The sequence below is a fragment of the Armigeres subalbatus genome, chromosome 2 (assembly GCF_024139115.2).
Source record: "Armigeres subalbatus isolate Guangzhou_Male chromosome 2, GZ_Asu_2, whole genome shotgun sequence".
In the NCBI taxonomy this organism is placed as follows: domain Eukaryota; kingdom Metazoa; phylum Arthropoda; class Insecta; order Diptera; family Culicidae; genus Armigeres; species Armigeres subalbatus.
In genome coordinates, this window is record NC_085140.1 from 82,132,869 (window position 1) to 82,144,016 (window position 11,148).

Here is an 11,148-nt window from a genome sequence, read left to right on the forward strand (position 1 = left end):
GGAAAAGTCTAGCCAACTTTTCAGGCACTTAGCCCTAATCGATTTGCTCGCAACAAGTTGCATTCGACGCAGAATCCTGTCCCATTGTTTCCTATTGACAATTGGCCGGAGATCGGACTATGAGCTCAGAAGTTATGGTCAAAATACTTTTTTTAGGCAACAACGAGTGGAAAAGTCTAGCCAACTTTTCAGGCACTTAGCCCTAACCGATTTGCTCGCAACAAGTTGCATTCGACGCAGAATCCTGTCCCATTGTTTCCTATTGACAATTGGCCGGATCGGACTATGGGCTCAGAAGTTATGGTCAAAATACTTTTTTTTAGACAACAACGAGTGGAAAAGTCTAGCCCACTTTTCAGCCACTTAGCCCTGACCGATTTGCTGGCAACAAGTTGCATTTGACGCAGAATCCTGTCTCATTGTTTCCTATTGACAATTGGCCGGATCGGATTATGGGCTCAGAAGTTATGGTCAAAATACTTTTTCTCATAAAAAAGCGCGTAAAAATTTATAGCTCACTTTTTTAGCACTTACCCTCAACCAATTTCCTCGCAACAGGTTGCATTCGACGCAAAAACATGTCCCATTGTTTCCTATTCAAAATTGGCCAGATCGGACTATGGGCTCGATAGATATGCCCAAAATATGTTTTTCTTCATACCAAAAGTGCGTAGAAATTACTCACTCGAAAAAAAAACGAGAAAGGCACCATCACCGCTAGGTGGATTAATCTGGGTTTTATAAATATAGATAGATAGATTCGTAATTCATAAAGTACGTGAAACAATTTTTAAAATGTATCAGTTAATTTTCAACAGTTGTTTAAAATCAGGATTAGGAAATAATATTTGATCTACCTAACTGCAGATTATGGGAAAACGCAAAACTGATACAGGCGATAATTAGCGGATTCCATAAATCTTGTCTGCGCCTTTTAAGGCGCACTTTTTTGTTCATATCGCCGATTAATGGTGCTGCTATCTTACGGCCCGAACTAGAGCACGCTATGAAAAACGCCATTCGAAAATGCTTGGAATTTTAAGCGATTTTCCTCAATCATAATCGCTCGTTCGTTCGTTCGTCCGTTGTCGTCGCAGTCGTTCTCATTGCCCAGAAACGGAACGCGCCGTTAATTAGCCCAAATGCAACATGCTGCTGTTCGTTTTCAATCGCACCACATACACGGATGAGTTTTTCTTCTAGATGCTTTTTTTTTCATGTGTGCCGCAATTGATTTTTCTATATGGATATATGGTTCTATTCAACTAGCGCGATCGCGCGTTATTACATTTCTGTCAATCAAAGCGCGCCCTCAGAGTTAAGGGGCTGAAAGTGATTCATAACTACTTTGTTCGACCACAATTATGGTGCCACCGATCGACCGCCTGACCCACTGTGGGTACCCATGGTGGCTAAAAGTGAATAAAATGGTCTTAATGCTCGATTCTAGTTGACCCTTGGAAAGTTACAAGAATTTGAGCATTTTTAACCATATCTACGGAATGAAAGGTGGACACATTTTGGCCATCTCTGATTACTGAACTTCCTAATTGTGCGACCGACGAACTATTGAGGGGCCCTACACTACTTAAGGCGGTAGTTGATGCTTATTAGAGCCTACAGTTTGGGAGCTTTCTTGCGCCAACAGATCGGAGACCGTGTATGTTCAGCATGAATGAAATATGCGCTTCTGGTGATCTCTTTGATCTCTATCAGCTCCACAGCAGCAGATCGGAACCGACCGTGGTGATGCATGTACAGTGAACCTTGCTGAGCAACCAACCTGATTAGAAGCCAGTTGGACAAATAAGGTAGTAATTAGACTCTGGCAGCGCTGCTTCTTGTGCGGGAATGGCGCAATCAGCGTGGGGCATTTCGGATGATTTTCAGCGAAGATCCAAACCACCGAATAACCCGTCTGACACGGTAATTAGTATTTGCAAAGTTGACCGATTTCCCAACTTTGTAGCCGTGCAGCGGCGTAGATCAGGTCCAGCCGAGCCGAATCGTAGCCGCGAGTGGTGTTCGTTCCAAAAGTCTGATTTATCCTTTATTGAATCGAAGGTATTAAACTCACGAATGCTGGCCGGCGCTGCCACCACGCAGGAATGGACGGCTACCTTCAAATCATTTGCTGTGCACCACATAAATACCACCACTAGCATTGAGGGTATGCGAAAAGGAATATAATTCTCTATTCGAGTCATTCATCCCTGTCACAAAAAGTCCCTGATGTTTTGAACGATCGTAGATATTCGCCTAAATTCACTGTTTTTATACTTTTCCAGAAAAAAGACTCATCAGAATTTCAGACTTGACCGTGTTGCTCAGATTGTACTAATTTACATGCAGATTAATAATATTTCGAGTCGTTTAAAAGAAAAAACGCCGCATACCCTCACATGTGGTGTCGCATTAACCCATGTCACCCTGGGCGGATCGGGTACCAGGAGGAGAAAGTGGATAAACAGCGTTTGAAATGTGTAACGAACGACGACGACAATTGGTGGCTGCGCGACGTTTTGCGGTTTTGCGAAAGAATTCTAGACGGTTTTGCAAGTCTTTCGCTGGTTGGTCGGGCTAGCCGGCCGCCATTCATCCTTCGAATCGGTCATGGTGAATGCGGTGTATGACCGGGAGCAGCGGCTGGTAGCAATTAATCTGGATTGAAAATGGCTCTATTTTGCGATGCGAATGGATTGTGCATGCTTGCGTTGTAATTTGTGCTGGGTTAGCGCTTGTCTGAACTATCCAGCGCTGGAAAAAGTTGGGGTATGTCTACAAGATATCGATAGGGTACAGCGCCCATTATTATGGATAAGATATTGTGCCTCCTGGCCAAAACACCCCATTCGATTTCTAGCAAACTACCTTTGAACATTTGTAAGACCATCATACTATGCAAATGTGGAAGTATTTTCAAATTACCGTAATCCGGGGGAACATTGATCATTTTTTCAATTGCTTTGTAAATATTTCCTTTCCCCCGTAAGTGAAATCATGGCTTTTTTCAGATTTTTAAAACTGTCGTTCTTGATTATTTGATAGTTTTAAACTTGTTTTATTGTATATTGAAAAAAAAAGGAAAAACGTCTCTCGAAGTGAGAATCGAAAATAATTTGGAGAAAAAATTAGGTAAGGTCATGAAGAAAAATAATGATTTGTTTTTCCACACATAAGTGTTCAAAATACAAAAAAGTGTAATAATGGCGTAATGTTTTTCAATAATTTACTTAATTAAGGACAGTAATAAAAAATCCTGTAAAAATTAGATGTGTGTAGGGTCTCCAGTATCCTTGCGAGCAAAGGCGTAGGATTGCCAAACCGGAGACGGCGAGTTCGATTCTCGGTCCGGTCTAGGATGTTTTCGGGTTGGAAACATTCTTGACTCCCTGAACATAGAATTGTACATCCCCCACAAGATACATACTCAATACTCATGCAATATGGGCATACAAAAGCTTTCAATTAATAACTGAGGAAATGCTAATAGAATTCTAAATTGAAAAGCAGGTTAAGCTCTAGTTGGAATGTAGAGCCATAGAAGAAGAAGAAGAAGAAGAATTAGATGTGTTCAAAAGTGGATTTTTGGTAAAGTTTACCTTAAATAAGTGAAAGAATCGATTGAATGAATGAAGTACTTTATAGGCATAAATTAATTGTCCGTATCATACCGAAAAGCATCACTGTATTGCGTTTCAAATAGTTATACCAAGAGCAGCATGCAGCATACTGAAAGGCGAAAAGCCCGGCGCTTTTTCGTACTTATCGCAACTGCCAGACGCCAGTTGGACAACTTTGGTATGGTTATTCAACCACCGATCACACTACCAGCTCAAATAGGGGAAACTAGTCATTTGTAGGCTATGTTTTCGAGTCCAAAATTTGTTCAATTATTTTGCCCTTTTTTCTCCAAGACAAGGTAGTGTAGTTGCATAATGACCACATCTTCCACAAGCGTGAAAAGTCATTTCCAATTTTAAATTCTAATAAGTAATGGTGTGAGAGGAAGATCTGTGAACCTATCATTTGCATAACATTAACATATCATCATACGAGCATCAGGCTTATTATTAAAGATATAGATAATATTACTTAATAACAACGACGAATGATAGAAATTAAATTGGGTATTAGGAATGGTTTAGGGTCATTTGCATGGGCGTAGCCAGGATTTCGAGAAGGGGGGGGGCAACTTTTTTGTCTTCTAAATCGTAGTTTTATAGTAGTTTTATAAAAACACATGAATATTAACACATGAAACCAAATCCAAACCAAATCGAAACAATAATGATTAAAACAATAATGGATTTAAAAATCCGTGATTTATTGCTCTTCACAAATTTTTAATAAAGTGAGAAAAACATTAACGAACTTAGTATTCAGAAAGAATATAAAATCGGCTATAACAATTATTATAAAAATCCTGCATTCTTCCATAAGTCTTGTCTTATGCATTCTTCCATAAGTTTAAGAAAACTAGAACCATACATCTGAATTTCTAAACAAATCCTCTCTGAAATGATATTTATTATAAAATAGGCAGAATAATCAATATGCAAGCTTTCTCCAGGAATTCCTTCGACAATTGCTCCTGGCATTCTATCCGAAATTCTATCAGGGATTCTTTAGGAATGCCTCCAGCAACTTATTCGACAGTGTCTTAAAGAATTCCACCATAAATTTTGCCGGGAATTGATCCGAAAATTCCACCATTATTTACTCCAAGAAAATCTTCACGAACTTCTTTATAAGTTCTGCAGAATTCCCTGCAATAATTCAAAAAAAATCGTGCTGTTTCCCATAATTTTTAAGAATAAGAATATTCCGTGGAAATTCCGCAGAATTGCCAGTAAACATTCCTGAGAATTTCACGAAAAATCTTCGAATCTCTTGTGTAAATTCCATAAAATTTTCCGTGAATTGTTTCGAATAATTTCTTGTGAAAATTTCAAAGAATTTCTCCAGGAATTCCACCGGAAATTTATACAGAAATTATACCGAAATGAAATCAACAATGGAATTTTCGGAGGAATTTCTAGATTAATTCGCAATGAAATCCTGAAAGAATTCCGGCGGAAACTTCAAGATTTCCCCTGGGAGATCCTCCAGGAGTTTCTCCGAAATTCCTCCTGGAATTCTTCCAGGAGTTCCACCGGCATTTCCAATTTCTCTATGATTTCCTTCGAGAATTATTCCTGTAGTTCTATCGGCAGTTCCTCTGAAAATTCTTCCGGGAATTTTGGCAGAATTGGAATTTATTTAGGCTTCTTCAGGAATTTATATAGATTTTCCACCAGAAGCTCCTCTGAGAATTTCTCTGTGAGCTCCTCAAGGAATTCTCCGGGAGGTCCTCTGATGATGATGATGGTCCAGCTACAAACCCCAACAAAGGTTTCAGCTAGACAAGATTTGTCTATAAGATGAATTCTCTTGTTTCCGAGAATTCTTCTGGTAGTTTCCCCGGGATTCCTTTGAAAATTCTCCCGGGAGTTTCTATTCCAGGAAATTATTCAGGTTTTTTTTCAGGAAATCGTTTAGGCTTTCTTCAAAAATTAAGCTGGAAATTCCTCCCGAAGTTCTTCCGATAGTTTCTCTGGGAGCTCATCCAGGAGGTCCTCTAGGAATTCTTCTAGGAGTTCCTCCTGAAACTCCTCCGGGAGTTCTTACGGGAGCTCCTCCGGCAGTTCCTTCGGGAATTCCTCCGGGAGGTCCACCAGCAGTTTCTACGAGAATTCCTCCGGGAGTTTCACCGGCAGTTTCTCCGGGTGTTTCTCTGAAAGGAACTTCCGGAGGAACTCCCAGAGTTATTTCCGGAGTAACTCCCGGGGATTTTCTATAGGAATTTCCGGAGAAATTATCAGAGGAATTCTCGGAGGAACTGCCGGTTTAACTTCTGGAGGAATTTATTGAAGAACTTTAGGAATCCGGGGGAAATCCTGGAGGAACTCTCGTAAAAATTCTAGGATGAACTCCTAAAGAAACTTCCGTAAGAATTCCAGGAGGTACTCCTGGAAGAATTCTTAAAAGAACCTCCCGAAGAAATTCCCGTTAGAACTCCCAGAGAAATTCTCTGAGGAATTTCTGGAGGAATTTGTAGATAAATGCCTAAAGAAATGCTAAATGAATTCCTGGAAGAAAGCCTGATTGAATTCCCGAAGGAACTACTGATGGAACTTCAGAGGAACATCCGGTGGAATACCCTAGAGGAAGAGAAAAAATGTTTCTGAAGGAACTTCCGAAATCCCATTTCCCGTGAAATTCCTGCCAAATATCGTCCAGGAATTCCCTGTAAAGTTCCTGGAGGTATTACCGGAGAATTTCTTGGAAAAACTCCTGGAAGAACTCCCGGAGGAACTCCCACAAGCACTTCCGGAGGAATTCCCACATGGAAGTCCTGAAATAATTCTTAGAGAAGTTCCTAAAGGAATTTCCGAAAAAAATATCTGAAGGAATTCCCAGAAAAATACCAGGAGGAATTAATGCAGAAATTCCCAGATGAAATCCTGAAAGTATTCCCAGATGAATTGCTGAAAAAAATCCCTGCGGATTGTTCCGAAGAAATTTCTGGAAAGACTCTTGGTAGATATCCGGAAGGAAGTCCGGAAGGAATTCTAGTACACTTCCGCGGAAAATCTCCCAGGAAAATTCCTGAAGGAATTACTGGAGAAGTACCAGAAGAAACTCCCGAAAAAATACCTGTAAAAATTTCTGGGGAAATACTTGGGCGAATTCCAGGAGAAATTCATGAAGATACTTCTAGAGGATTTCTTGAAGGATATTCTGAAGTAATGGCGAGAAGAATTCCAGATTGGTATGCTAGATGATTTCGCTATTGAATGTTTGGAGGTATTCCCAGAAAATTTCCTGGAAGTAATCCCGGAGGAATTGAGGGAAGAGTTCCGAGAGGAATGCCCGGAGAAGTTCCTAGAAGAATTTCCGAAGGAATTTCTTATAGATTTACAAGTGAAATTATGGAGCTAAATCGGTTGATTTCCGTCATATATTTTTGAAGAAACTTCTGGTAGAATTTTGGGAAGAAATTCCGTATGTATTCTTGACGGAACTCTCGAATGCATGCCTGAAGGAAATGCCGGATTCTTCCTGAAGAGAGAATAGCCGAAGAAATATCTAGAAGTAAATCTTGGAGAGAAGAAAAAAAATCTTCAAGGAATTTCCTCGTGAATTTCCTAAAAAAATTGAGTGGGGGGTTTCTAGATAAGGAGGAATTACAATTGCATGAGAAGGATTTTCGAAAGATTTTCAGAGGAATTTGTGGATAACTTTCCGGAGGAATTCAGAAGTTCCCAGGGGAGCTTCTAGAAGGATTTCAAGGAGAATTTTTGAGTCCGAAACGTTTCGAGTTGTTTTGAACTAATAGGGAATCTTTTGAATTTCAACCACCTATTTCTGTATATGATTGGATCGTAAAGTGCACATGTTTCAGGGAATTCATTTCAGTACCCGTTCAATCTTTCCACTACGCCCTTGGTCATTTGGAAGAATGGAATTTGACCGAAAGCCGTTTGGCCGCACCTGACCAGTGGATAGTAACAGATATATATCAGAACTTGTAGAGTATTTTTTATAACAAAGGTCTCTTCTAGTTTAAACAATAACCTTAATAAATACAGTCGCCTCTCCGCATCCCGAAAATGAAGAGACCATCGAGATAGGGAGAGATCGAGTAATGGAAGTAAAATTGAAATGGGTACTAGATCCAAGAAAGCTCGTTGCTATGAAAAACGAGAACAAAACAATTGTCGTTACCTGTTGTAAATATGTTTGTTATTGTCCAAAGATGGTCTAGTAGCCTAAAAATTTGAACAAATCGACATAAGGAGAGTGAATCCTGAACAAAATATGATCAGAACACATCGAGATAGAGAGATATCGAGATGTAAATAGAAAGCCTAAATAAACCATTTTTTAAGAAACTGCATATATCCATTTTACACAAGGGGTCGTACACATATTACGTAAGCACTTAGGGGAGTGGGGGTCGTTTTCTTACGCACAATATAAATAAAAAAAATCAATTGTATGAAAAAATCTTGTATGGGGGAAGGGGAGGTCGAAAATCTCAGGAAATTTGCTTACGTAATAAGTGTACAACCCCCAATTTCGTGAAAACAACAAAAAACTGTTTTTGAACAAATTTGTACCGAACTTTTCGATTTCTTCGATACAGATCAAAAGTTTTTGGCAAAACTCAACACCGTGGGGCACTTCTGGTGCAAAAACTGTAAGCAGTACTCCATAATTGCTCTTCAAAGTACGTGGACATAAATAGTTTCTCAAACAAACTAAAAAAATTTCATACATTCAACAACAAAAAATTTTCGCATTTTTGCCAGAATGCGTATTTTTGGAGAAGGATTAAGAATATATAAAAAATCTCATTTTGGCCAAAAATGTTATATATGCAGTTTCTCAAACAAACGGTTCAAATGTATGTAGTTGTAGATTGAAGGGACTGAGAAAACCATCGACATAGGGAGAGATATCGAGATATAGAACATCAAGATGTAAAGAGTCGACTGTATGTTTTCATTTGAACAAAAAAATAACCCGCAGTGTTAAATGAAAAGTGATGAAAATAACTTAAATTATTACAAAATATACATATTGGTATTGAAATGAACAAAGTTTTCACTGGTTGTGTTACAAATATTGCTGTTCATAATAATTATATCACTTCTTCTTCTTCTTATTGGCATTACATCCCCATACTGGGACAGAGCCGCCTCGCAGCTTAGTGTTCATTAAGCACTTCCACAGTTATTAACTGCGAGGTTTCTAAGCCAGGTTACCATTTTTGCATTCGTATATCATGAGGCTAGCACGATGATGCTTTTATGCCCAGGGAAGTCGAGACAATTTCCAATCCGAAAATTGCCTAGATCGACACCGGGAATCGAACCCAGCCACCCTCAGCATGGTCTTGCTTTGTAGCCGCGCGTCTTACCGCACGGCTAAGGAGGGCTAAGGAGGACACTGTGTTATAATCATGTTAAGACAATCATTGATTTTCAGAGAATTAATAACAAAATAATTGCAGATAATGTTATTTGTTACACATGTTGATATAATTGTAATCAGTACGGCAAAAGACCGTGATCATTATAAGACAGAGAGCAAAGCGCCTTTTTCTATCTCAGGCGACCAAATGAAAGTATCGTGGGTTCTTTGATCAATGTTGCATGACAGGATGTAGACTTTGTTTTGAAACTACAATTTCTAAATTATTTGAATAGATATATGCAAATAATAATGACTACCGTGGGGGACCGAAATCCGTATAGCACCGAAGTCCGTCCACTTCATGATATAAATCAATTGAAGAGTTTCGGATAATTAATTTATGAATAATTTATCTAATCCTGTTCATATACTTGACAGTAAGCATTCAAATCAGTGAGATGAACAGTAGGCTTTGAAATTAAAAAACATTAATCAAAAACAAATGGCCACCTACCAAACGCGGAGTTTCTGCCGCCATTTGTGTTTTAATTTCAACCTGCGAATCATAAAGTAAGATAAGCGGAATACAAATCTAAGGGATCGCTTCTCAAGGTGCGTATTGAACTATTTACAGTGGTAGTCAATCAGTCTGTTTCAACTTAAATATTTACTTGAAAAATAGTTGTACGGATTTTGAGCCATTTGTTCGAAATCCGGGCACGGTGGACGGATTCCGATTCAGGAGGTGTTGATTTAATTCATTATTTTATCATGTTTTTGGTAGCTTTTAATGTTTAAATGTTGAAAACTTTAAAAGTAGAGGCCTTAGAGAATCTGTATCAATAAAAAACGTTTGATTTGCATTCGATTCCAATTTTGTGGAGATCTCTTCATATACTGGGATACTTAAGTGTGTGTGTGTGTGTGTGTGTGTGTGTGTGTGTGTGTGTGTGTGTGTGTGTGTGTGTGTCCAAACTAACCCCCACTGTCTGGCAGTGATGTTATGCAAGAAAGCTGTCTGTATTACATAGTTCAACCACGTTCAACAGTCAGATTTTATCCGGGAGTTAAAAAGTGCTAGTTCTTTTGCAGCTCCAGTGACCCGTTTCAGACTGCCTTGTATTTCATGACCAGTCCGAGGTAACTTTTGCTTACAATAAGCCCCTGCCTGTTTATGCTACCATTATCAATTGGATAATGGACCCATAAACAAACTTCTGGATTCTCTAATCCAGGGCGTATTTAGTTTTGTAAATGGAAACAACGTAAGAACATATTGAAACAATCTCACCAAATATAGAGTAATCGCCGGATTCCGGAATTCCGTGATGCGGTTCCCCGCCGCACATGTGCAGCCTGTCGCCAAACGCGGCATATTGGTCGCAGGTAATCATATTTCTTTAATCCACCGAGTTGGAAGTGGTAATAAACACAAAAATTAAGTATAAATTCCATACCCTGCCACGAAATAAATATTTTTTGAGATTTTTGTAGTATGCCTTTCATCCTTCGCGTTTCTAGGGAGAATGAAAGGGGCAGATATGTAAACATTGCGTGACAGCTCTAATTAAAATTGCAGTACTGATTATGATATAATTTTGTAGTGACTAACTGGCCGAGCATAGTTAAAATAATTTTTCCTTAATAAGAGTGTGAAGTGAGATGTTCAAGGTGAGAAGTGAGAAATGAGATGTTCGAAGTAAGTAGTGAATAGTGAAAAGTAAGAAGTGAGAAGTAACAAGTGAGAAATGAGAAATGAATTGAAATGATTGGTGAGAAGTGATAAGTGAGCGGTGATAAGTGAGAAGTAAAATGTGATAGGTGAGAAGTGATAAGTGAGAAGCGAGTAGTAAGAAAAACTACACTGAAATTATTCTACACACTCATGCTACTGGTTTCACACGTGAATTTTCACTACTTGTAAACCATATTTAAATAACGTGGAATTCCAGTCGCATACGTCAAAAAATGGAACGTTTGGTACAGATGAATTTCATCGATAATTAAAATGGAAAACACGGTCAATCTTCATGGATTGTTTTTGTGAAAAATGTCAGAATCCGGGATTTTTTTTCTTTCTAATTTACAAATGAAAGTAATGATTCGAACACGCAAATGCAAAACATGCAAATATATCAACATATATATATGAAACATATCAATCTTGAATTTTGAATAATAGTT